Source organism: Pleurodeles waltl, chromosome 2_1 (assembly GCF_031143425.1).
Source record: "Pleurodeles waltl isolate 20211129_DDA chromosome 2_1, aPleWal1.hap1.20221129, whole genome shotgun sequence".
In the NCBI taxonomy this organism is placed as follows: domain Eukaryota; kingdom Metazoa; phylum Chordata; class Amphibia; order Caudata; family Salamandridae; genus Pleurodeles; species Pleurodeles waltl.
Genome location: NC_090438.1, coordinates 401,190,395 through 401,217,983, shown reverse-complemented (window position 1 = coordinate 401,217,983; position 27,589 = coordinate 401,190,395).

Below are 27,589 nucleotides of genomic sequence, written 5' to 3'. Positions count from 1 at the left end.
GAGTGGTATTTACATAGGACTGCACCAGCGCTTCCTGCACAGGAGTGCTACTCAATTTTCCAGGTCACTTGCTCGTGAGAGTGTTTTTATCTGTCTTCTCAGGATAGGTTTAAAAGTGATATGTAGCTTTGCTAATTTGATCAATCCTACTTGGTCAATTTGAAGTTTGTTTAGAGCTGTTTCAAGATATTGGGGGTCATTCTGACCCTGGCGGTCACTGACCACCAGGGCCAACGACCGCAGAAGCACCGCCAACAGGCTGGCGGTGCTTCCATGGGCATTCTGACCGCGGCGGTACAGCCGCGGTCAGAAACGAGAAACCGGCGGTGTCCCGCCGGTTTCCCATTGCCCCAGGGAATCCTCCACGGCGGTGCTGCTTGCAGTGCCGCCATGGGGATTCCGACCCCCTTACCGCCATCCTGTTCCTGGTAGTCTTCACCGCCAGGAACAGGATGGCGGTAATGGGTGTCGTGGGGCTCCTGGGGGCCCCTGCAGTGCCCATGCCAATGGCATGGGCACTGCAGGGGCCCCCTAACAGGGCCCCACATTGATTTTCAGTGTCTGCAAAGCAGACACTGAAAATCGCGACGGGTGCCACTGCACCCGTCGCACGCCTTCAACTCGGAGCAGGATCAATATAGGGCTGAGAGGATTGGGGACCAAAGCTCATGATCTTCTTTGAAGATTATTGCAGGCCCGACGGCCTCATTTTCTGCAAATTGGTGGAAAATTCACTAGGTGAGGGATCAAGGCTTATAATCGATTTGAATTTGTATGTGTCCAAAAAATCCTTTGGTTGTTCTGGAAGAAATGAATCAGCTGCGTATAGTTTTGTGACATGTTTTATCCGTGTAGCTTCATTTATTGAGATAATTCGTTGATCACTCTCACCCATTTTGTTTTGGATGTAACACCATAAATCACCATGATTATGTTTTCTTGTCAAGGAGAAGATGTAGACAGACTCCTTTTCTGATAATTGGCGTTTTAAGGACCAGATCAGCTGCTTGTGTTGTTTTATATATGTTCGTAATTTTAGCTTTAGTTCTTTTTTTGTCACTGGATCTCTTGTTTTGGCTTGTAATCTTCTAAATCTGCCAAATTTCAGCTTTCTTTCCCTTATGGAGCAATGCAAGAGGGGCTTTATGAGATGCTGTTGCGCAGTGAGTGGAACCTATTTGTTTTAAAAGACTGTTGATGATATCTCTCCAATTGGCTCAGAGTGTGTTGCCCGAGAGAGACAATAGAGTTGGCCCATTGGAGCTAGACCAGGAGGTATCAGTTTGTACTGCCGTGGGACCCCATTTTATTTGTCTGATTATTTGTGGATCTTCATCTCCCTGCGAGTGACCTATAGACATATATCATTCCATGCACTTTAGGTTTGTCTCAAAGCATTTTATGAGAAGAAGGTGATCGCTGGCATTTAGTTGTAAAATTTCAAAGGATGCCAATTGGTTTATGGCTTCCTCAGTAGCAAAGATATAATCTAAGGTGCTCTTACCATGAAAGGTTTTGGGAAACGATTGTGCAAAGGAGCTTGCTTTTTGAGAGTGCTGAATTGAAATGAAGCCATACATGCTGAAAAAACTTTGAAGTTGTTTGGTGGCCTGGCACATCAAGTGGTCCTGATCTGCAGTTGTTCCTAAAAATCTAAGGTTAAAGTCCTCGCATATTATAATATTATGGTCTACATGGTAGTAAAGTACTTTGTTCAGAGTGTCTACAAGTTGAGCCATGTTTTCTATTCTTGCTTGACTGAAGGTATTAAAGTAAAGATTAATTATAAGATTTTTTGACGAATAACTGTTTAGTGTTGGAATTTCTACTCTTATTATTTGTAGGAATTGGTTATGATTGGGTACTGTGCTGACTTTCAAGTCAAGGTTGACATTTATGTAGGATTGATAGAGGGTCTTCCAAAGATGTTTCTTTTTATTGCTAAGTTAGCTATATTGAGCTGTGAGGACTAACTTGACAGTAGGAGCCATATTTGTTGGTTCAATTGCTACCTTAATATCTTTTGGCACTCTTGGTTTCTTCCTGCTCAAGGTATCCTGTTGTGGTGCATCAAATAATAGGGTTGAAGGACCTGGCATTTCCGGGATGTATTGTAGAAGGCCAGTGCTAGCCTACTGCAGGCTACTGCAGGAGTACCCAGTTTATTTTTCATTGGTAATGTTGCCAATGGGCCCCTGAGCTTGTTTGGCGTTATACTTACTGTACCATGAGGACAAGCTTGGGCCAATGGTTGCGACGTTTGATAGTCCAATAAGTTCTATGCTAGTGCTCTTTTTTTGTGTACACCGGCTTGGGGCAATGGCTGTGTATGTTGATTGTCAAATGATTGCCGATGCTTCAATATTTCATTGATGTTTCTGTCTGTCTTCCTGAGCTTAAAGATGGGATATGTGTTTGGTTCATCAGGGATAGCCGTTGAGTGTTCGATTCTTTACAACACCTGAAGTGAGTCTCTTTCCTTTTTATTCTTGGCTTTTTTAGCCTTTTTCTTGCTCTCTGTAAGTGCATTGTTGGCTGGGCTGTGGCACTGATATTCGATAGGTCATTTGATGCAGCTTTACTCTTCTCTGTTTCTGTGACTTGGTGGGATGAAGTAAATGAATGTTCTGAGTTATTTGTGGATTCAATAGGCGCATGCTCCCTGACTTTTGTGTTGGTGGGCAGGTTGACTGAATCAAGTGGCAAAGAAGTGTGCATGCTAGAATTTATTTGATCCAGATCTATCGTAGAACTGGATTTGCTTGTCTGGTCAACACTTTTCTGGAATTAAAACCTTAGCGGAATTTAAACTTTGCAGGGATAATTTGCACTCAGTGATCATGATGGTCAAAACGTCTTGTAAGGATGACAGTTTATCCACTAATGGCTTGCAAGCACATCTCCCTGTTGTGGTGTCAGTGAATAGCCCTTTTTGCTTCAAAGCTATAAGCTTTGTTTCTAATTTATTGTTGGAAGTGGCCATTGCATGTATCTGATCCAATTGCTTTTCTAATTTGTCCGATTGCCAGGTAAGAACATTAATTGTTGCTGTCAGAGTTGTGTTGATTCATGCCAATAAGTTACCCTGATCTATACAGGTTTGAGTTGTCGGAGAAGGTACCATCATCTGGGCTCCTGAAGAGTGCGACTCATTTAGGTTATGGAGTAGATGTTGTTGGACACCGTGCCAGCCACTACGCCTCCTAGCGCTGTTGGCCATCTGCCTGGTTTCTGCTGTGGTGTCAGGAATGTGTTCCTGCAACAGCTGTTCTAGTTGTCCCCTGATGTGGTGAAAGCTGGTTCTTTCTGAATAAGGGTTGCATATTTGCTGTGCAGAGAAGTAGGTGTCTGCGGAGTCACAGTCCTGATTGTCTAAGGCAGAGTCAATGCAAATGTCACCTGGGGGGCTAGTCTGGGAAATATGAAAGGAGTTGAAGACATTACCTTTACCTTGTTTGAGCCAATCATCTTGGTTTGTAAATATTTTCATTAATGTGTTATCTGTGGCACTGTTTGATGATGATATTTTTATAATTGCTTTGTCCCTAGGCCAGATCGATACATTCTGGCCCAGGTCCCAACCGGTTGCCGAGCCTTGCATTGGCATTTAATTAAGATTTTAATTGTCCTCTGTGGAGGGTTGTTCTAATGGTGATGAGATTCCTGTTTGTGCTTTTATGAAGCAGTCCAAATCTTTTGTGCTATCCCTTTTACTTGCTTGCCTGGTGTTGATGTAGATTTTACTGAGGCCTTATTTAGCTGAGGTCAATCATTATTTTGTACTGGGCAAGTCTCTGCCTGTTATTCCAGCTGTCTCCCCAGTGAGATTTTTGATATAATTTGGTTGTGGCCCCTGTTGGAGGGTAAAGGGGTCGAGTGGCTGCTGAATCAAGCATAGCGCTGATATTGTTATAAGAGCGGGATCCTCTTTGCATCGATCCTTGTCGCATCCTTTGATATGTGATTGATGGTGATCTGTACCACTCTAAGGTTGAGAGACAGGTGTTCCTAGAGTGCCTTGCTACTGCTACTGCTTTGAGGGACCAACAAAACGACAATAGGTTAGAGATTTTCCATGCATGCAGGTGTAGGTGTGGACTTGTTTGCTTTGATTTCGGCTTGGGCCTTAGCTGAGCTAGTCTCTGAGTTAGTCTCTGTTTTGGACTCCATTGTCTCTTTGAGCTCCTTAGGGTCTTTTGATCCTTTGAACTCGTTAGACTCCTTGTGTTGCCCTTAGGGTAGTGTGAGCACAGCATAATTGTGTTTTTGTTGCTGTGACTGTCTGGCTGGACTGATGTGATTTTGGATAGGTCTGCAAATGGCTCCAATGGAGTTTGGTGCTTGGGGCTGTTAGTGCTAACAGCTGACAGAGCGGTGGTGCAGTGGTGCTTTGGCAGAGTTTGATCTGCACCTAGTGTGAGAGCTTCTGGTGCTGTTTTTTTTTTCTTTCCTTTTGTGCGTTTATGACTCTTTGAGCAGGGCTCTCCGGTCCACCTGCAAGATGCGCCCTGCACTAGCTGGGCCACTGCGGCGCGCTTCCGGGGCACACTCTTGGTGGGGCTGACTACAACCTCCATGCTCAATCCACAATCCTCAGTCTTTCGATCCTTTAGTGCTCTTGCGCTCCACTTGCCTTGCATGTGCTCCACTACCACTTGCCTTGCGCCTTGCCCTCGCTTCTTGCCCCCCTGGAGTCGATGCTCATAAAACACAGCAGTTCAATGACTGTAAGGGCTCTGTATGCTCTAGATGCTTGTAGGACCTTTCAAATGCTTGGGTCAATGCTTTTGTTGCTATTTGTAATCAAAATGCAGACTGCACAACAGCAAGACTGTACAACAACACAGCAGCACAACTGTCAACCATTCACTGGTAAGAGCTTGTGAGTGCTTGTGGGTACCTGAAATGATGCCTAAGTCGTTGCAGCAGGAGGCGAAGATGGGGATAATTGATGTCCATCCCACCGCATTGCTCTGTCCGTGCTCCGTCCGTGCTCTGACCACATCTGCGTCCGGATCTGAGTTATAGGGGGGAGCACTCTCGGGCCTTTTGTGCTCCATGTGCCCCAGGGTTTTGCCCCCCTCACCTCACCCTCCGTGCTCTCCTGAGCTGCACTGCTTGGGCCTCCATAAGGCACAGCAGGGCTCCCCCTGTGTGCAGGACAGTAGATGGAGGAGTAGACAGGGTCTGAGGGAGCCGGGGGCCGGGAGGCTGAGGTGGTTGAAGATTCGAAGGAACTCCGAGCTCTGGGCCCAGTGCCACTGCTGCCGAGACCACGTCCACCACCACACAAACACTCTGTGCTTCTGCATCACTGCATTCTGCATTCTCCTGTGTTCCTTGTGTGACTATAGCATGAGTGGCTCTGTCAGTGCCCACTTGCTACCTTTTCTGGAGAGGAAGTTGTATCAGGGTGATGGTGACAGAACTGCCAGTGTTAAAAGTGCTGGTGTTGTCACTGATATCTGCTGTTGATTAATTGGCTCTGCTGCCTTTTTGGTGAGGGAGCTATGTGTCCCGGAGGTCAGCCCCTCGCACTTGACGGCTGTGGCAGGAGTTAAAAGAACCTGGTATGGTGCCTTCCACTGTGGTTGAAGGCTGTGTCATCTGGTGTGGGGCTTTACCCAAACCCAGTCACATAGCTGCAGTCTGTGTACTGGTGGGGTTTCTGCTTCAGGCAGGGCCTTCAGCACCTGGCGGTGAAGATAGGCGCAATGTTTCTGTTACTTTCTTGCAATATTGTAACAGTAGATCATCTGATACTGATAGTGGAGCAATAGACATGTGGTCCGAAATTTTCATGGAGCACCCAAACAAAATCTTGTAGGGACTACATTTTGTCACCCTATCAGGTGTGCTCCTCGTTGCCATCATGGCTAGTGGCAGTGCATCAATCCAGGAGAGATCAGTGGAAGCACAGATTTTCCCTACCTTATTTTTCAGCACCCCATTCTTTCTCTCAACAGCTCTAGCGGCAGGTGGATATGAACAGTGTAATTTCTGTGTGACTCCTAGCCCCCTGTGTCTTCCCTGAATCACATAGGAGATAAACCTTGGTCCATTGTCAGAGCTCAGAAGAGCTGGGACTCTAAAACATGGCATCAGTTCTTTTAAAATGCATTTAACAACAGTTTGTACATCACAATTCTTTGCCAGGTGTGTCTCAATGCATTTGCTAAGCATGCATACAATGACCAAAACATACTTGTACTTGTGTGTGGGTGGCATTTCAATAAAATCCATTTGCATGCTCTCAAAGGGTCTGTGTGGTGGTGGAAAGTGGGCAGGTACAGTTGGTGTGCCTTTCATCATTCCAGCACGTCCCATATGTGAAGGGCCATGGAAGGCAGCATCGCTGATGGTGAACAAATCTTATTTGGACCTATCCATAACCCCTCTTTATTTTGCGCATAACCTCCCCTTTTCCATTCTTCCTTCTCCTGTTCCCTATCCTGTTGTTGAATACATTTGGGTCCAAAATATGTGCACTCGTCTTTTACCTGGGGGTGCAGATGTCAGCTGTAGAAATGTATAGTTGTACACAGTTACTGTTATTCTTTTGGCTTCACCATGACTGAATGCATTTCCTGTGGAAATATAGGGGCAGATTTACAAGAAATTGGTGCATTGGTCCCAATGCGCCACATTTCTTGTGTCCCCCTACAATACCCAACTACACCATGGTTGCACCATATTTATAATATTGTGCACCATGGCAGTCGTTAGCACAATAGCGTCAACATTTTTTGTGCTATTGTGCCACTTTGCTGCAATAGCGTCAAAACGTTTGACGCCAGTGCAGCAAATCACAGGGAGGCCTATAGGTTACTATGTGTGCATCACATTAAATGCCTGCCTTGGGGAGGCGTTAAAAATGAAGGAAAAAATGGTGAATTGAAATCTTGTAAATTTCACTGCGACATTTTTTCAGGCCTCCATGCATCGGAACGCCCTACCTTGCATACAATATGTCTGACACAGGCATAATGCAGTGCAAGGGATTGCAAAGTGGTTCAATCCAAGCATAGTGCCACTTTGTAAATCTGGCATGGGGAAAAGGCCAACTTAGCGCCTCCTCAGCATAAAAAATATGCTGCAAGTGTGACAATATCAACTTTTCTTGGAAAAATTATTGCTTGCAAGTGATCAACAATCAGTGATGCATACTGTACTTGTGGGCCCGTGGAGGTGAGGAATCTCCACATCTGCCATTACTGACCAAAATCATGTGTAACACCAAATGCGTACTGGCTGTCTGTATAGATACTAACTCCTTTTCCCTCAGCCAGCTTGCAAGCCCTCGTTAATGCCATGAGTTCTGCTGCTTGGGCACTCTTTACTGTTGCCAACCTTACTCCCTCCAGTAATTCTCTAGCCATGCCTACTGCATACAAAGCTTGAAGCATTCTGATGTCATCTCTGATACATGAAACATCAACAAACAGATCCCCCTCTGCATCTGTGAACAACATGTCCCTCAGATCTGGTCACACCTTGATATGTCTATCTACTGCTAATACACACAAACATGGAACACATTGTCCATTGAAGGGTCATCATGGTCTTGTTCATTTGGAAGTAAACAGGCAGGATTGAGAGTGGTGCACCTTTTAACGATAATGTGTGGTGCTAACAGTGTTAGATTGCATCGTGTGAGATGTGCATTTGTCAGGCGCTGAGTCTTTGCAGTTGTGAATAACGTATCAACAGCATGGGGAACATGCAGAACCAAACTATGGGATAGCACCTGAGTTTCTGATTTGTCTACTGCCAGACCGCGGCAGGGTCCTCCCTCAAACATTGCAGCAGTGCCTCAAAAACTGCATCTAAGATGACAGAGGAGTATGCCACAGAGAGGTAAAAGGATCCATGTTTCTGGGCCAGCACCCTAATAAGCAGCCTTCCTTCTCATGACAGAATAAGTGGAAGTCTTTGCTGTAATCTGGGAGGCCAAGTGCTGGTGCTGCGCACAATTCACATTTCAGTGTTTGAAATGCCCTCTCACAATCTACATTGTCTGGCATCTCCTTGTGAGTTACATTTTGCACAGTGCGTGCAATTAGGGAAACAAATGGTATCCAGTGCGTGAAGTAGCCTGCCACTCCCAAGAAAGCCCACAACTTTTTCCATGTGTGTGGTTGGGGGAATTTTGTTATTGGAGATATTATATCGGGTAGAAACTTCTGTGTCCCCTGGGACAGTTTGTGGCCCAAATAACTGCACTGTTGTTAAACAAAATTGTGATTTCGTAGGGGAAACCTTGTTTCCCTTTCTTGACCTAACAGTGCCACCATGTCCTGAATGCAGGCTGCTCGGGAAGGTGAGGCCAATAGCAGGTCATCAATGTAATGTTTTAAGGTAGATTCGCCAGGTAGGTGTAGTTCACACATTGAAAAAATCGATGATGACTGTATACTGCGGGCTAATTGTTCACAAGTATATCTTTTCCCATGAAATTGTAAAGCGAAGAGGTACTGAGAATTTTGATGCATTGGGATAGAGAAGAAAGCAAAGCTCAAATCTAGAACCATGAAATGGGTGGCTGTTATTGGAATGCTGGACCATATTTTAGCAGGGTTTGGGACTACTGGAAATGATGGGATCACTATTTTGTTTATTTCTCAGAGATCTTATGTGAATCTATATAAGGGGCCCATCTGGACCCTTGGAGGCCTTCTTTAATGGAAGGATAGGTGTATTGCAGGGGCTGTATTGTATTTCTCTTATCACTCCCTGCCAGAGGAGGTCTTGTATGACCGGGCTATACCTTCTTCTGCCTCCTTGGAAATCTTGTATTGTGGAGCTTCTGGCAGTTGTGCCCCAGGTATAAGTTTTATTAGCACTGGGGAGTAGTCTAGTCTAGTACCCACCCCACATCATTTGTCCATGTTCCCAAACCTCAATTGGTACAGAGTCCTGCAGCTCTGGTGATATTTCCTGTTGACTCCCCTGTGGGTTACAATCTCATTAATGCCTGTAACATCAATCAATTCACCCTGCTCTCCAGAAAAGAAACAATAGGTGAACAGTAAATGGTGCATTACAACTTGCACAGCTGGTCCCTTCTCAACATGTTAACAGTACAGTATCTGTGGAGGACAAATTGGTGATCAACAGTGTTGAGACCTACCACAGATTTGAAGGATTGTGTCACATACTCATCAACAGGTTGCCCTGTCATGCTGACTACATTTAGCTGTGTTCCAGAGAGTGGTGCCTCTGGTATCTCCGACACCTTCAGCATTGATCTTGTCACTCCAGTATCAATCAGGAAAAGAACAGTTCTGATTAATACTGTCCCCTCCACATATGGGCCTCCAGGTCCACCGGTATCATTGGAGCTATTAGGCAGTTCTTCACTCTCAAGCACTCCTAGACGTATGTCTCTGGTGGTGGCAGGGGTATGGTGGGTAGCCCTCAGTCTTGTTATTTCCATGCCACCACTGTTCTCTGCCCTCCCTTGATGGTGGTGGTAATGGAGGGGCTTGTGTTGGACCATAACGGACTGTGTGGACCTTGGTGTTTCAAGCTCATGTGTGCTGGCATTTGTGTCAAATATGTTGTCAGTGTGAGGTGGTGGTGCATTTTGTGGATGGGAGGATGGTCTCTGGGGTCTTCTGTCCATTGACCTATCATTAATTAATGGATTACTTTCGTGTGCCCTGGCTTATTACAATGGAAACAAGTCATCCCCAGTGGGGTTTGGAGGATGCCCTGTTACTTGTTCCTGACCCTGTCACCTGACCTGACCTCATCCCCTGCCTCTGTTCTCTTCTCCTGTGTAAAACTTCCCCTGCACCATCATCAACTTGACCTTTTCTCTCCTCACCTTTTCTGCTTCCATGTCTTGCAGAGGTACCTGTAGTCACAGGTGCGGTATTTGGCTGCTGCCAGTAGTTTCTCAATGGGCTTTTGCTGCCAACAGACATAGGATATCTGCAGGTAGGCTTGTATTTCTTTCCTTAAGCCATAGACAAACGTGGTAACAAAAGCCGTCATAGTGTCCCCTAACTGGTTTTGCATACAACTACTCTGCTGGTAAAGCTGTAAGAGGCAGTCATAATAAAAATGTATACTCTCCCCTTTCTCCTGCTTCATGTGTATTATTTTGACCAGCCTACCTTGTCTTCTAGCACCTTGTCCTTTAAATATTTTACTACCTCCTTCATTCTCTCTTCAACTTCTGCCCCAGGCCCTCCAGCTTGTTCTCTTGTTTGTTCCTTTTTCCGCCAACTAGCTCCTTTCTTTCAGTCTTCCCACAAGTCCTTTGGAACTATAATGTTGAATAATATGTCTAGATTCTTCCAAAGCAGCCCAACCATCACCAATATCCCATTCAGTTCTGTATACCACTTGTGTGGCCCTTCTCCTAGTTTAGGAAAATACTCAGTAAATGAATGGGACAAGTATGTATGTCGAGGTGTTTAAATCTTCCACTGATGGTGTGTTAGGCACCTCTTGCAGGGGCATAGGCAATACTGGCTTCGTCTTCACTGGTTATGTACTATCTCCAAACTCATTCACTACCTCTAATAATTTCAGAGAGTCTTGTAGTGTTTTCCAGTGCCACAGCTTACTTATAGCATACTGTAATTTGTCTGTTATTCTAGAATCCTCCCAAAGCTGCAGTTCGCCCTCAGTGAAACTAAGCTTTGACATATCCCACTCACAAGCTGGTGGTAGAGTGGTGATCATGTTCTTAGTGTGCTGCATATAAACGTGATGTATCTGAGGGCCTTCTGTTAATAAACTAGAGCATGCTAGAGCTATTATTTCTTCCTTGTATTGTTTGTCAAATATTTGTACAAAGTCCTCTCAGGGCACCTTATCCTGTATTAAGCCTGCTTGCAGGGTATGGCTTCTAACGGCTCCATTTTATTTTTGTTGCTAGGGTGTTGAGTATGGAGGACTGGCTGAGAGAGACTGTGCCTCCTATGCCCAGGTATGGTATTCACATTTATAAGAGCCTCCATCATCATGTTGGTGTTATGTATTGTGTTAAGTGCCTAAATGCATATTACTCATATGAACGGACCCATGTCTTCTACATCCCAAGTGTGGTCTTCAGAGTCATCTGTAAAATTGTGCTTCCTTATGGTGTTTATGCGAAGCTGTATTTTCACCCCCGTTCCATACATTCTTTGTGTAGCCCGTTGCTATTTTCATCTAATTTGTTGGCAGGGTGTGCTACTTCCTGTCTAATTTCTTTTAGACATTGTATGCCTGAAACCCCCTCAAGTGCTTATTCTTTCCTGTTCATTTACCAGGCATCGTGCCAGAGCACAGCATTATTCCTGCTGTGCTGATTCTAGCTTGGTGTGTTTTGTGCTTGTACTGTGAGGGGAATCTTTGCTTGTTTTAGTCACCCATGGTGTGGTTTCTTGGGGATTCCCCATCCTTTTCTGCTTTTTAACTTGCCCCGCCTCCTTTACCAGCACCCTTTATTCAATTCCAATAATTCCTTAAGCACTTTATTCTTCAAATCACTTGCGGCCCGCAAGTCAGGCAAAATCACATCCCTCACCAAAAACACTTCCCACTCAAGCAGCAGTATCTTTTTCCATTTAAGAGCCAATATTTCTGGCAGAGAAGACAACTTAGCCATGTCATAGGTAACAGTCAAAGGAACTGTCGGTCTGGCCCCTTGTCTGTCAGTGAACTCCATTTATCAAGGTAATCAATGGTGGTGAGGCCTTGGCATATAGCTACCTGATGTGTAGGAGAATCTTTAGGTAGGGCTGGCTGACTAGTGTCAACGTCTCTTTTGCTCACTGGGTTTCCCATTGTGAAGCAAACTCACCCTATAAGTGTGTACATAGACACTTCAATTATACTTAGCACAGGGAAACAAAAGGGGTCGATGAACTTATTCCACCACGCAGACCCAGGTAAAAATTAGGCAGGCAGAGGCCACATGGAAAGGGTACTTCAGTTATTCAGCCAGTTAGCCATTCTGTTGTTAGTTGAAGTGGAGAAGTCAGCATCTCATGCCAAACACATTGCATTTGGTACTAGTCCACCATAAGCGTTCACCAGTGGGAAGAAAGGGGGGGGTTGAAAGTGCTGGTTTCCCAACGCACTTGTCATCCTCCCCACTTGGGAGTTTGTGGGTAAGTGCAGATGAAGCTGACTGAATCCACGGCTAGGGACACATAGATTAAGCAGGAGATGGTGAACCTTACATGCACTTTACGCATTCATACACATGAAGTACAATAAAAGGGAAACTGTCCCTAGGCTACGCCAGTGCACCCTACCCTTTGCACTGCAATGTGTTTACCAGTCAAGTAATTCAAAGAGGAGTTGTAATACTAGTAGTGTAATGAGGAAGTCGACCCACATAATGGCAGTAATGCAAAGTATAGCTAAGGACATTTTACAGTCCAGGATGTAATGTGTGAAGGCAGTCAGCATCATACGATACAACTAAACACATATCCATGAAGCCACAATTATATGAACAATGTCCTGATAAGGATAGCAGCCTATTATATGTCATTTTCCTTGCAATGTCAAAATACACCCCATTAAGAAGGCACTTACCAGGATAAAAGAGATATGCAAACAATACAATACCACAATGTGATAAAAGGTAGCAGCAGTACTCAACATCAAATATATAACATCCACCTCTTGTACCAAGGGCCATCGCCCCTGGGGACAATCTGGAGACCCCCCTATCCAGGGTCACAGGTGTCCGGAAGGCCATCGCAAAGAAGAAGCAACCTGAGGTGACAGTCACAGGCAAACCAGCAGAACACTTGCCTGCTGGACTAGGCAGATCCCTATCACCCCCTCTGGCCATAGAAGTGAAAAAGAACCTGCAAACACAGCCCCATCAAATGGGGTCTCTAGTTGGCAGTCAGTTTACATCCTGTCAGGGTAATGGAGTTACACAGCTCAGCTAACCCCTGCTCAGACCCTTGGTAGCTTGTCACAAGCAATCAGACTTATCTCAGCGGCAATGTGTAAAGTATTTGCACACACAGAGGGTAACACAGTGAAAATACCACAGAAGGACTCCACACCAGTTTAGAAAAATAGCCAATATTTATCCAAATTAAACAAGACCAAAACAACAAGAAATCCAACATACATAAGAAAAGATATTACTTTTTATAGTTAAAAGAGTCTTTATCCATAAAAGTCAGTGGTTGCGTTGTTTTAGCAACAAGTACCTGGTGAGCATAAAAAATTAAAGCCGCAAGGGAGGCAATGCATCAGAAAAGCAAGCATTGTGTCAACTCTTTACTCACAAGTGAGGCCGTGCGTCGATTCTTTCCCCGCAGGAGGACAATGTGTTGATTTCCAGACATGCAGCCTCACGTCCATGCGGTTATGTTGAAGATTTTACACCCAGGATCGATGTATGAAAAATTCTGATGTGCTGTACAATTGGTCCGCATTGAGAACATGCGCTGTGTCAATTCTCCTGGTGCTGTATCGAATTTTCAGCCCTGGGACATGTACTGCATCGATTTTTCTGACCCGCACACAGGGGTGTGTGGTTTTCCCCCTGAAGGTTACCAACTTCTACTTCTAAGGGCTCAGGGAATGGATTTGGCACCACTTAGTAAGTCAGGACTCTCACCTGAAGAGCCCAGGCACTGGCAGATGAATTCTTTGATGCCCCTAAGATTTCACAACAGGAGGCAAGCTCAGTTGAGGCCCTTGGAGAATCTTGGAAAGCAAAATGTAGAAAGTTAACTCCAGTCCTTTCACTCCCAGGGCAGAAGCAGCAGCGGCAGGCCAGCACAGCAAAACAACAGGCAGAGTGACAGGTACTTCTCAAGCATTCAGCTCTTCTCCTTGGCAGAATGTCCTCAATCCATGAGTGTTCCGAAGTTGTGGTGTCAGCAGTCCAATACTTATACCCATTTCTGTCTTTGAAGTAGGCAGACTACAAAGAAAAGTCTTTGAAGTGCACAATACCCTCCCTTTCCTTGTTATTGCCCTAGACACACTCCAGGGGTTTGGAGACTGCTTTGTGTGAGGTCAGGCACATCCCTATTCAGGTGCAAGTGTCAGCTCCTTCCTCCCACTCTAGCCCAGGAAGACCCATCAGTATATGCCGGACAAACCTCAGCTTCCTTTGTGTTATTGTCTAGAGTGGATGCACAAAAAGCCTTGCCCAGACATGGATTCAGCAGCCAAGCAGAGGCACAGAATGGTTAAGGAAGAAAATGCCCACTTTCTAAAAGTGGCATTTTCAAACTCACAATCCAAAAACTAACTTTATACAAATATGTATTTATAAATTGTGAGTTCAGAGTCCCCAAACTCCACATCTCTATCTGTCCCACTGGGAAATTATACTTACAAGGAACTCAAAGTCAATCCCCATGCTAATCTATGGGAGATATAGGCCTTGCAATAGTGAAAAACGAATTTGACAGTATTTCACTATCCGGACATGTAAAACATACTTGTACGTGTCCTACCTTTGAAGTACACTGCACCTTGCCCACGGGTCTGCCTTGGGCCTACCTTAGGGATGACTTATGTATAGTAAAAGGGATGGTTTGGGCCTGGCAAGTGGCAGGGCGAGCAGGCAGTCAAAACTACACACGCAGAAACTACAGCAGCAGGTCTGAGACATGTTTACAGGGCTACTCATGTGGGTGGCACAATCAGTGCTGGAGGCCCACTAGTAGCATTTGATTTACAGGCCCTGGGCATACATAGTGCACTTTACTAGGGACCTACTAGTAAAAACAAATGTGCCAATTATGGAGGAACTGATCACCAATACAATTTAGACAGAGAGCTCTTACACTTTAACACCTGTCAGCAGTGGTAAAATGGCCAGAGTCCTAAAGCCATCAAAAACGATGTTCAGCATAGGATCATAACAGGAGGTCACAAGCCAAAATGATAGGGGAAACCATGACAAGAGCTGACAGGTCTAACAATATCAAGGTAATATTTTCAGTAACATTTTTAATGGAGAAACTGTGCATGGCAGTGGCACAAGGTATAGCTACCTTAGGGCATAACTAATTTGATATGTCATCAGTGATGTCACTGATGATGTCATGAGTGATGTCATATTCGAGGTCATAAGCAGTGCATTGCAGGGGCATAAGTTATAGTTAGCTCTGGTAACTATAACTGCTGAATTTCTATGGTTTGCTATGTGTGAAATGTAATCCTAACTATATCGCCCCTATAACCCTTGTTTTTTCAATGAATATCTATGGTTTTGCAAATTTTATTTCCTAATTATGTTGTGTCTGAAAGCTTTGTTTTTTTTAATTTATATATATATTTTGTTTAATTCTATCTCCTAAATATAATAGCTGCATAGCCTTTGTATTTAAAGTTAATTCGTATGCTTTTTAAAATGTACATCTTATACCTCCTATGTGTAATTTTTCTTAAAATTTATATGTGTTTTTTTTTTTTTTTTATGGAGTTGCGTCCCCATCACAAATAGTCACGTATTAGCTGTGAATAGACTGCAAGACAATACTAAGGGGCAGATTTAAGCACCCATAGCGCCTCCTTGCACCACATTAGTGTCATTTGTTTTACAGGAGTATGGCCCAATGAGGCAAAAATCGCTGTGCCACTTTGTAACCCCTTGTGCCACATTATGCCTGTGGCAGGCATAATCTATGCAAGGAGGGCATTCCCCCTTTAGGGGGGATGAAAAAATGGCACAAAGAAAGTGAAAAGATTTATTTGCATAATTTTCAGCATTTTGTTCAGCATTATCAGAGCAGCCGTTAAAAAGGGGCATGCAATTGCTTTCAATGGGCCCCTATGTACTGTCAGGGTTGGCGCCAACATTTTTATGCTATTGCCCCTTATCCTGTGCCGTGGTGCGCCATATTTTAAATACGACACACACATGATGGCGAAGGGGGGCACAAGTGGCCACAAGAAATGTGGCACTAAATGTAATGTAGTGCCACTTTTCTTATATCTGGCCATAAGTGTTGGAAAGCAGTCAATCTCAACTATAATCAATAGTATCAACACTCATAATTGAAACAAAAATAAAAAAATGTGTCAAAACACAAAACAAGTAAAACAGTTAAAAAAGGTTCTTTTTAGAACCATTTACTCTGGTTATTGGGGACATAAGTGTTTCCATGGCTGATTGTCTGAGTGCAAATGTAGTTGCATGGGTGAGTGACAGGCTGCATGAGTGGCTGTATCGATGAGCGAAGGGGTATGTTAGTCGCAGTCTGAGTGAGTGAGTGGGTGCATGACTGTTGTATGGATGAGTGAGAGGGTGGGTGATGAGCTGTATGACTGAGTAAATGGGTGTAAGAGTGGCTTGATGAGTAACTGATAGAGTGCTTGACTGACTGTGCATGAGTGGGTGTATGGGTAAGGGAGTGGATATGTCAGTGGTTGTATGGGTGAGTACTAGGGTGCGTGAGTGCTTTTCTGCATGAGTGAATGGGTGCGTGAGTGGCTGTATGGGTGAGTGATGGGTGCATGAGTGGCTGTATAGGTAAGAGACTGAGTTCATGAGTGGCTATATGTGCGAGTAACTGGGTGTACAAGTGACTGTATGGGTGAGTGACTGGGTGCACAAGTGGCTGTATGGGTGATTGACAGGGTGAATGAGTGGCTGTATTGGTGAGTGAATGGATGCATGAGTGACTGTATGGGTGACTGCATGCATGCATGCGTGTATAGGTGAGTCACTGGGTGCATGAGTGGCTGCATAGGTGAGAAATATTGTGCATGAGTGCCTGTCTGCCTGAGTAACTTGTTGTGTGAGTGGCTGTATAGTGAGTGAGTGGGTGCATGTGTGTCTGTATGGGTGAGTGAGTGGGTGCATGAGTGGCTGTATGGGTAAGTGAGTGAGTGACTGTATGAGTGGGAGACTGGGTATGTAATAACTGTATGGATGAGTGAGTGTAAATGGCTGTATGCGTGAGTAAAAGGGTGCATGAGTGTCTGTATGCTTGAGTGTCTGGGTGTGTGAGTGGCTGTATGGGTGAGTGACTGGGTGTTTGTGTGGCTGTATGGGTGAGTAAGTGGGCACATAAGTGGATGTATGGATTAGTGACAGGGTGCATTAGTGGCTGTATACGTCAGTGAATGGGTGCATGGATGACTGTATGGGTGAGTGAATGGCTTTGAGAGTGACTGCATGGGTTAGAGACCGGGTACGAAGTGACTATATGGGTGAGTGAGCGGGTGCATAAGTGGCTGTATGGGCGAGTGATTAAATGCTTGATTGTCAGTATACATGAGTGGCTGGGTGGCTGAGTGGCTGTGTAGGTGACTGTATGGGTGAGAGATTGGGTACATAGTACCTGAATGGATGAGTGAGTGGGTGTGTAGGTAGCTGTTTGGGTGAGTAATAGGGTACATGAGTGCCTATATGCTTGAGTGACTGGGTATGTGAGTGGCAGAATGGGTGAGTTAGTGGGTGAGTGAGTGGCTGTATGGATGAGTGATAGGGTGCATGAGTGACTATATGCATCAGTGAATGGGTGCATTAGTGGATGTATGGGTGACTGAATGGGTGAGTGAATGGCATGGTGAATGACCGTATGGGTAAGAGAGAGGCTCACCTCTTTAATATTAATGAGGTGGGTCGCAATTTGCGACCCCCTTGAGTCTCGCAGCACTCACATGGATGGTGGCCTGCTGGTGAGAGCAGACCACCATGTCTGTGACTGCTTTTAAATAAAGCAGTTTTTTCTTTTTTGTAATGAAGCCCGTTTTCCTCAAAGGAAAACGAGATGCATTGCAAAACTAAAAAATTAAACATTTTCGTTTTTCCATGGGACCACTGCCTGCTCTGAAAACATGTTTTCAATGCCATTCACATAGGGGAAGGGGTCCCCTGGAGACCCCTTCCCTTTTGCGAATGGCTAGCACCCATTTGAAATGGGTGCTAACTGCGATTGTTTTGCGACCGCAAAACAATACAGCATCTCGCTGCGACTTACAATTAGGAAGGGGAACAAACCTTCCTAATTGCGACTCGCAGTCCAGTTTTGCGAATCGGTAACCAGGTTACCGACTCGCAAAACAGGGATTGGGCATTGCGATGTGCTTTTTGCACGTCGCAAACAGCAGAATTTGCTGTTTGAGACGTGCAAAAAGTTTTGAACATCTGGCCCTAGGTACGTAGTGAATTTATGGATGAGTGATTGGGTGAGTAAGTGGCTGTATGGGTGAGTGATAGGGTGCATGAGTGTCTGTATACATGAGTGAATGGGTGTCTGAGTGGCTGTATGGGTGTGTGACTGGGTGTACAAGTGGCTGTATAGTCAGTGAGTTGTGCATGATTTTCAGTATGGATAGGGTGCATGTGTGCCTGTATGGGTGAGTAAATGGATGCATGAGTAACTGTGTGGGTGACTGCCTGCATGCATGAGTGGGTGTATAGCTGAGTGACTGGGTTTGTGAGTGGCTGTATGGGTGAGAAATTGTGTGCATGAGTGCCTGTATGTATGAGTGACTAGGCGTGTGAGCGACTGTATGGTGAGTGAGTGGGTGCATATGTGACTGTATAGATCAGTGAGTGGGTGCATGAGTGGCTGTGTGGATGCGTGATAGGGTGCATGAGTGTCTGTATGGGTGAGAGAATGCGTGCATGAGTGACTGTATGGGGGTGAGAATGGGTGCATGAATGACTGTATGGGTGAGAGATGTGGTACATAGTAACCGTATGGACAAGTGAGTGGGAGTTCATGCGTGTCTGTATGTGTGAGTGACTAGGAGTATGAGTGGCTGTATGGGTAAGTAATTGGGTGCATGTGTGGCTGTATGGGTGAGTGATTGGGTGCATTGGTGGCTGTATGGATGAGTGATAGGATGCATGTGGCTGTATTATGACTGAATGGGTGAGTGAATGGTTGTGTGAGTGACTTTATGGGTGAGAGACTGGGTATGTAGCGACTGTATGGATGAGTGATTAGGTGCATAAGCAGCTGTATGGGTGAGTGCTAGGGTGCATGATTATCTGCATACATGAGTAACTGGGTGTCTGAGTGGCTGTATGGGTGAGTGAGTGGGTGCATGAGTGCCTGTATGCATGAGTGACTTGGTGTGTGAGTGGCTCTATCATGTGGGAGTGGGTGCATGTGTGACCATATGTTTGAGTGACTGGGTGCATGAGTAGCTGTATAGATGAGTGATAGGGTGCATGAGTATCTGTGTGGGTGAGGGAATGGGTGAATGTATGGGTGAGTAAATGGGTGCATGAGTGATTGTATGCATGAGTGACTGTGTCAATGAGTGGCTGTATGGATGAGTGACTGGGCACATCTGTGGCTGTATGGGTGAGTTAGTGGGTGAGTGAGTGGCTGTATGGATGAGTGATAGGGTGCATGAGTGACTATATGCATCAGTGAATGGGTGCATGAGTGGATGTATGGGTGACTGAATGGGTGAGTGAATGGCATGGTGAATGACCGTATGGGTAAGAGACTGGGTAGGTAGTGAATGTGTGGATGAGTGAGTGACTGGGTGCATAAGTGCCTCTATGGGTGAGTAATAGGGTGCATGACTGTATACATGAGTGAATGGGTGTCTGAGTGGCTGTATGGGTGAGTGACTGGGGGTACTAGTGGCTGTATGGTCAGTGAGTGGGTATATGAGATTCTATATGGATGAGTGATAAGTTTTATGAGTGCCTGTATAGGTGAGCAAATGGGTGCATGAGTCTCTGTAGTGGTGAATGAATGGGTGTAAGACTGACTGTACAGGTGAGTGAATGGCCATGTGTGAGGCTGTATGGTGAGTGACTAGGTGCATGTGTGACTGTATGGCTGAGTGATTGGATGCATGACTGGCTGTATGGGTGACTGAATGGGTGAGTGAATGACTGGGAGAATAACTGTATGAGTAAGAGACTGGGTAGGTATTGAATGTGTGGATGAGTGAGTGAGTGGGTGCGTAACTGGCTGTATGGATGAGTGAGTGGGTGTGTAAGTGGCTGTATGGGTGAGTGATAGGGTGCATGAGTGTCTGCATACATGAGTGACTAGGTGTCTGAGTGGCTGTATGGGAGAGTGACTGGGTGTACCAGTGGCAGTATGGTCAGTGAGTGGGTGCCTGAGTTTCTGTATGGATGGGTGATAGGTTGCATGAGTGCCTGTATGTGTGAGTGAATGGGTGCATGAGTGGCTTTATGGGTGAGTGAATGGGTGTATGAGTGGCTTTATGGGTGAGTGGATGGGTGCATGAGTTACTGTTTGGGTGTCTGACTGTGTGCATGAGTAGGTGTATAGGTGAGTGACTGGGTGTGTGAGTGGCTGTATGTGTGAAAAATGGTGTGCATAATTGCCTGTATGCATGAGTGACTTGGCATGTGAGTGGCTGTATGGTGAGTGACTGGGTGCATGTGTGACTGTATGGGTGAGTGATTGGGTGCATGTGTGCCTGTATGGGTGGGTGGGTGTGTAGGTGGCTGTTTGGATGAGTGATAGAGTGCATGAGTGGCTGTATGTGTCAGTGAATTGGTGCATGTGTGGCTGTATGATGACTGAGCGGGTGAGTGAATGGCAGTGTGAGTGACTGGGTGAAAGACTGGGTACATAGTGACTGTATGGGGAGTGGGTGCGTAAGCGGCTGTATGGAAGAGTGATAGGATGCATGATTATCTGCATACATGAGTAACTGGGTGTATGAATGGATGATTGACTGGGTGAATGAGTGGCTGTATGGGTGACTTTGTGGGTGCATGAGTGTCTGTAAGGATGAGTGATAGGTTGCATGAGTGACTGTATGGGTGCGTGAATAGGTGCATGAGTGGCTTTATGGGTTAATTCATGGGTGTGTGACTGACTGTATGGATGAGGGGCTGGGCGCGTGAGTGACTGTAGAGGTGAGTAACTGGGTATGTGTGTGGCTGTATTGGTGAGTGACTGGGTGCATGAGTGGCTGTATTGGTGAGGGAGAGGGTGCATGAGTGCCTTTATGTGTGAGTGACTGGTTGTACAAGTGACTGTGTCGGTGAGTGACTGGATGCATGAGGGTGTGCATGGGTGAGTGACTGTATGGGTGAGTAACTGGGTACATGAGTGGCGGTATGGGTGAGTGACTGGGTATGAGTGACTATATGGGTAAGTAAATGGCTGTGTGACTGTGTGTATGGCCAACTGACTGGGTGCATGAGTGGCTATATGAGTGAGTAAATGGGTGTGTGAGTGGTTGACGAATGAGTGACTTGGTACATGAGTGCCTACATTGGTGAGTAAATGGATGCGTGAGTGACTGTATTGGTGATTGACTGGATACATAAATGGCTGTTTGATTGAGTGACTGGATGTATGAGTGAGTGCCTAGATGAGTGAATGGCTGCATTAGTGGCTGTATGGGCAAGTGAATGGATGCTTGAGTGCCTGTATGGATGAGTGAGTGGGTGCATGAGTAGCTGTATTGATCAGTGATAGGGTGCTTCATATGTCTATAATAGCATTCCACCTTTTTAAAATCACAAGGTTGTGATCAATAATATCTTTGAAATCTTCGGTTCTCTTTAAGTTATATGTGTTCTCTGGTGGTTTCCGTGTCAGAGTATGTCTGACTGAAGACAAGAAGCTGTTTACTCTTCCTTTTGAAATGACAGGCTGTAGAAGTCCAAACCAACACCTTGTGTAAAACTTTTCTTTGGACCTGTATGTAGAACAACAGTCCTCCCCACACCTATGTGTTTCAAAACGCAGAACTTGTTCTCTGAGACCTTTTTCACCACTGTGTTTTGGTATGGTACATGTTGCATTCTGTTTAGTAAAAGACAACACAGACTCATCACTGTCTGCTCCAAATTTGGGTGCATTATAGTGAATGTGGCTACAACAAATGCAAACATAGTTTGGCTTTTCAGAACAAGCTGTATTAAACTTTACAATCTCTTGTTAAAAATTCTCAGTAGCAATACCAGTGCTGTCTTCCTCAATACCTGCACCTACAAATTCCTCATTCTCTCTAGAATCCACTTCAGGACCAAAGAACCTATAATGCACATCCTCACAAACATTTTATACCTTTTTGCACAGTACCATGCAAAACTACTCTATTCGTCTCTCCTAAAAATAACGCTGGAGTCTTCACATGGGAAACTCTCCTAAATATTTTTTTTAATTTTTGAATGGTGAACTGCCAACATTCTAAAGTTATAAAAGGTGCTTCGGCAAACTTTCTTGAATAAACATGCTAATGAATGTCCTTGTAAATTGCTATACTTTCTTACTTTACCTAGATCTAATCCATGCAAAATTGAATTTTTTGGCCTGCGACTTCTACATGGAAAGTCAAGTACAAAAGTTTGTAATACATTAATGGATTGCTGATGAATGCTACAAATACTGCTACAGTTCCATTTGTAGATAGGGGCCTGTCTACACCTTCCCTGAACCTCTTCAGCTATCACCTTTTCCATATTTCTAGGACCAATCTCCTCTTTTTCAAAGGGACTCCCATCCTTCATCTCATAACATTGACCAGTTGAATCAACTGCATGTACTAATGCGTTCTCTTGCAAATAACCATCTTCATTAAAGAAAGGTTCTGTACTGGATGGTGTGCTTCCATTCCTCAATAAAAAAAATACAAACATTAGTTTTATTAAAAAGTATTTTTCTTTGGCTGCATATCTTCATACTCAACAATGTTTTAACAAATGTTCTCATTCTATTGATAATCAAAATAAAAAGCTTCCTCTTCATGGCAAACGCCTTATCAACTAGAGCCTCAACACATATTGTTTGTTTCACTACTTCTGTTCTACTTTTGTATTACTTCATATTTTAATGAGATTCTAAATTACCATGGCACAAAACTTTCTCACTCTAAATATCTTCTGGTTGAGATTTTGGCTTTCTTCTTTGACTTCTTGCTCCTAATCTGGGAAGTTTTTTTTTTTTACCTTCTGTGACTGATTTAAAAGTGTCCTTTTTATAGTATTCATTTTGCAAATATGTCAGTTTCCCGTATACACATTTTACAAATTGTTGCGTTTTCCTACCAGCGCCTCCTTTCTCTTTATTGACATTGTCCACATGTTCTTCTTGTTCTTTCTGATGTACAAGTAGATAATATAATATAATTTCCTCAATTTGTTTTTTCTCATGTTTTCTTTGGAATTTTCGGTATCTCTGAAAATAAAAAAATATCAAAATGCATACCTTCTCATCATATGCTATTCAGTTTTATAATATACCCATATCAATTTAATGAAAAGAATTGCATCACTATATTCTCTCACTCTACATGTGTTCATTTTCAGTTTAAATAAATGAGACTACACCTTTCTCAGTTATCATATTTATGACTGACTGACTCATTGTTTAACTTTATTAATGAATGTGTTTTTCACTGTGGTAAGGTGTGTATAGGTGTATGCTTGGCTTTCTTCTCACCCTTATTAGTGTTTCTCTAGGTTTATTAGTCTATACATAGCTGTGACCCTGGGTGTGTCAGCTATGTATCAATCCATGCCTGGGAGTATAATTGTATGTATAAGTATATGCCTCCTTGTGTTACTATATGGATAAGAATATAACTGGGTGTATTAATTCATGTATAATTGTGTAATTGTTCGAAATAGGGTCTCTAGTTGGTAGAGGTATTCACCCTTGTCCAAGTAGGGACTGTTGTGTAGGTTCTCATTATCCTAATGAGACTACTAGAATTGGGAGGCATAATCACCTGAATTGTGGGGTACTGAGTACCATCCCCCACCATGTGACACCTGTCGGCCCAATCTGGGTTTTCTGGGCAACTAACAGTTCCTCAGCTCCACCCAAGAGCGGTGATGATTGTGGCAGCTGGGGGCATGACAGAGAGGACTCCTCAGGGGAATCGTGGTCGATCAAAACGCTTCCCTTTCTCCCAGTTACATTAGTCTCACACAGGGAAAGACAAAGCAGAGTATAGTTCAATAAAGTTTATTTGAGTAACTGCACCTTAGATAAAATGTAAAGTATCACAATAACTAGGATGATAAAACACGGTAAAAGCAAAATTGTGACAAGTAGAGTGAAAGACAAAAACAGTCCCACCATACTGCCACTAAGAAGAAAATATATATATATATATATATATATATATATATATATATATATATATATATATATATATATATTTATATATTTATATATATGTATATATGCTAGGCTATATTAGAGCACAGCGTAATAAGCCCTAATCCGCCCGTCAGGTTTCCCCCCTGGGAATACATCATCCCCCATACCTGAGCAAGGAAGTCTATTGTCTGAAAAGACATCATCCCCATATAGGCCAGAGATTCGGTAATCTAAGCAAGCAACTGTAGCAAAGAAATTCAGCAGTCAGCATGCAGTTGGGGTCATCTGGCTGGAATCTTCCTCTAATGTATGTGGGACAGAGAAGTGTTTTTACAAAGAAACAGTTGATGGTCTAAGAAAAGGTCCCCACTTAAGGATATATATATTTCTGTGAATTTCGGAGTCACAGCATACCACTTTTGCCGGCAACCCTATCTGACTGGAACCTTGAGGAAAGCAAAAAGTGAAATGAATGCTGTGCCAAGAACACAATGTTTTCCTTAGTGAAAGAACTAGACAGAGAAAATAAAACAACTGCCAAATGTGGCTAATGCTAGAAAATCAAAGTGATGCTTAAAAAAATGTAACTGGGCTGAAGTGCACAATTGCAGGCCTAGTTTGCTAAAATAACAGGTCTAAAACATGGCTAAAATAGCTATACAACACCCTCCCCATGCTGGTTAAAAAGTGGTTAGAGAATAAAATAAGCTACTAAGACCTATTCATAAAAGCATATAAACATGAAAGTATATAATGACAAGTTAAAAGACACTTGAGCATGGGGTAAAAGGGGCAATTTAAAACATCAGCAGTGGCGCCCCAAAAACAAATATTCAAAAGTCAATTACATTTTTAAAATCGCCAACTATATCCGGGACAATTGAAGCCAGGAAATGTTCCACTTTGGCAGGTGGCAAAATATTCAGATCATTTCCAAGGAAAACCAAGGAACACTCATATTCCAAAGCCTGAGCTCCAGCTGAGGCAGCAGCAATCTGTGTTATGCCCAATGTTGAGATAAGAGCTGCATAATCTATGAAGGGCAACTTATAGACAGTTTCCCGTAGCAAATGCACCCTCAGATGGCATGTCCGGTAACAAACCCTCAGCGAGAACATCAACAGAAGAGCATCCAGTGAAACTAAGTGCTGTGTAGAAAGAAAAACTTTCAGTGCACATTCAAAAAGGCACCAAAGGCAATGAAACATGGGCTGCACACAATCCAAAACCAGTCTAAATGACAGAGACCTGTCGCACTCCAGTTTTTCCAGGAAAGGTGCTCTGAAATACTGCATCATACATTCAAGACACAGTTGTGCTGTTGGAGGCACTTTCAGTGCTTCTTGTTGTGAAGGGACAGCCATTCCACCAAAAAAATAGCAACACCAAAGTGCCACTTATTCTAGCCAAAGTAATCCGAAATCCCCGAAAACACACAAAAATATTTTGTGTGTGGCCGAAGGTATTAGGCCAAATATAGAGGAAAAGGTGTGAACAAAACCAGAATCAACAGCCATAAAGAAATGTGTGACCCCAGTAGAACTGGACGTGTGACATATTCATCCCATAAGATCACAAAGTGTCTTGGAAAGCTAGAACTTAAAATTAACTGAATCCCTGCAGATGACCTTGCAACTTGAAGTGCATAGCTCTCACGTGCAGATGTAAGCGCCATATGTTTCTGAAACAATAAAGCCTTGAGTCTGCTCAACTTGTCAAAATTCATATCAAAAGTATCAATATTATTCCAAATCTCTGCTACTTCCCTTTGTTGTGTGGGAAAGAAAGGACATTACCGCAACAGGTGACAATTTGGGAGACCAAAATGACATACGCTATTCCGGTTCGCATTCCACAAAAACTCTCACTGTTAAGGAGCACATAGTTTCCATTTGAGAGCACCAGGAATGAAGGTCTGATTAGAGGGACTGGAACTCCGTTCAGATAGCAAGCCAAGTTTGCTGCTGAGGCATTAAACAACCTGTGCAAAGACAGCTGCTTACAAACCATTGAATGGCTTACACAAGTCTAGCATTCATTGCAGCTAAGAAAGACCTCTTTCATTTCATGCCATTGAAACATTTGTACGAAAAATGAAGCTCCCGCACCTCGTGTATATAACTATCTCTCAGCCTTTCATATCTGCCTACTAGAATGTGTCTCAAGCGGGATGTGAATTGAAGTGTTGAAATGGGCAGATTAATAACCCAGTGTATTAACCATTCAGCAGCTGGTATTTTAGCCACAGTAAAAGGCAACTGTTCTAATTTCTCAATGTTTAGCATGACATAAGTTGCTTCCTTCCCATTATTTGTTGTTGCCAAGTTAAATTAAATGTTGAAAATATGTCCCTTGCGCTAACGTGTTGCCACAGAATGCAACCTGCTTTCAGTGTTTGTAATGTCCAACCTAACTGAATAATGGACCTTAGTTGACTCTGTCCATGGTATAAAGATGACATATCACTCTGTACTATGTCTATTGCAAAAGAGACAATATTGTTTAGAGTGTATATCGAGTTGGACAAGGTGTTAATCCCATTATCTACAATGGCTAATGCTTTCTGTAAATTTTCCTGATCTATTTACCGTATCTGGGTAGCAGCTTCTTGTTGGGAAAGTTTCCAACTTTCATTATACACTGCAAATAAGAAACACTTTCTGCATTCTCTTCTGGGCCCTAACAGGAAATCCTGCAAATTTGTATTGTTAGACAGGAGACTGAGGTATGCTTTAACAACATCAAATGAGGAACTTTTTAACCATTGCTATCATAATGTCCCTACTCTATATGTTGTCACTGTACCCAAGTGTTCCGATGACACATAGTGAGTGTCTGGACTATTTGTTTTAAAAATACACCTGGAGTTTACAAAATGTGTATGGCACTCATTGATGTCTACTGGCCACAATAACCACCCATCCGTACCTGAAAGTGATGTGTTAAATGTTCCATTCTCGAACCACTCATCGAGCTGATCTTCAGTTGCATTTATGTAATTGTAGTCATTTGTAAAGTTTTGCAGCCACAGGAATACTGGGCACATTTAAATCCTTACATTTTGCCAAGCCTAAACAATTTGTCTGTTGTACAGTTTTGTTTAAAAATATAATTTGAACAGGTATCAGGCATGCTCTAAATAAAGCTTCTTTTCCCCCTTATTTGCCAATTTTGAGTTCCCCACATACTTTGTAAGTCCATCGACTTCAACCAATATCAGCATTTTTAACATTATGGCCAGAGAAATATTCAAACTTTTCAGTATACATCTTGGAACTCCCCACTGGCGGAGTCAGCCTGTATTCCCACTGTGTATAATTAAAAATGGCCTTTGGGGTACTTTCTTTGTAAATTAAATGATGTCCATAATAACTATAAAAGAACATATCTCCATAATTTCCTTTGGATGGATAAACATCCTCACTTTCAAGTACAGTGAAATATTGCAAATCAGACATCATAGAATCAACTGTTTTCACATCCCAACCATCAAAAACTACTCAGGGTGTTATAACATCATTCAAGGAAAGTTTAAATACCCACAGAATTTGGATGACCTCCGTCGGGTCATATATATCAAA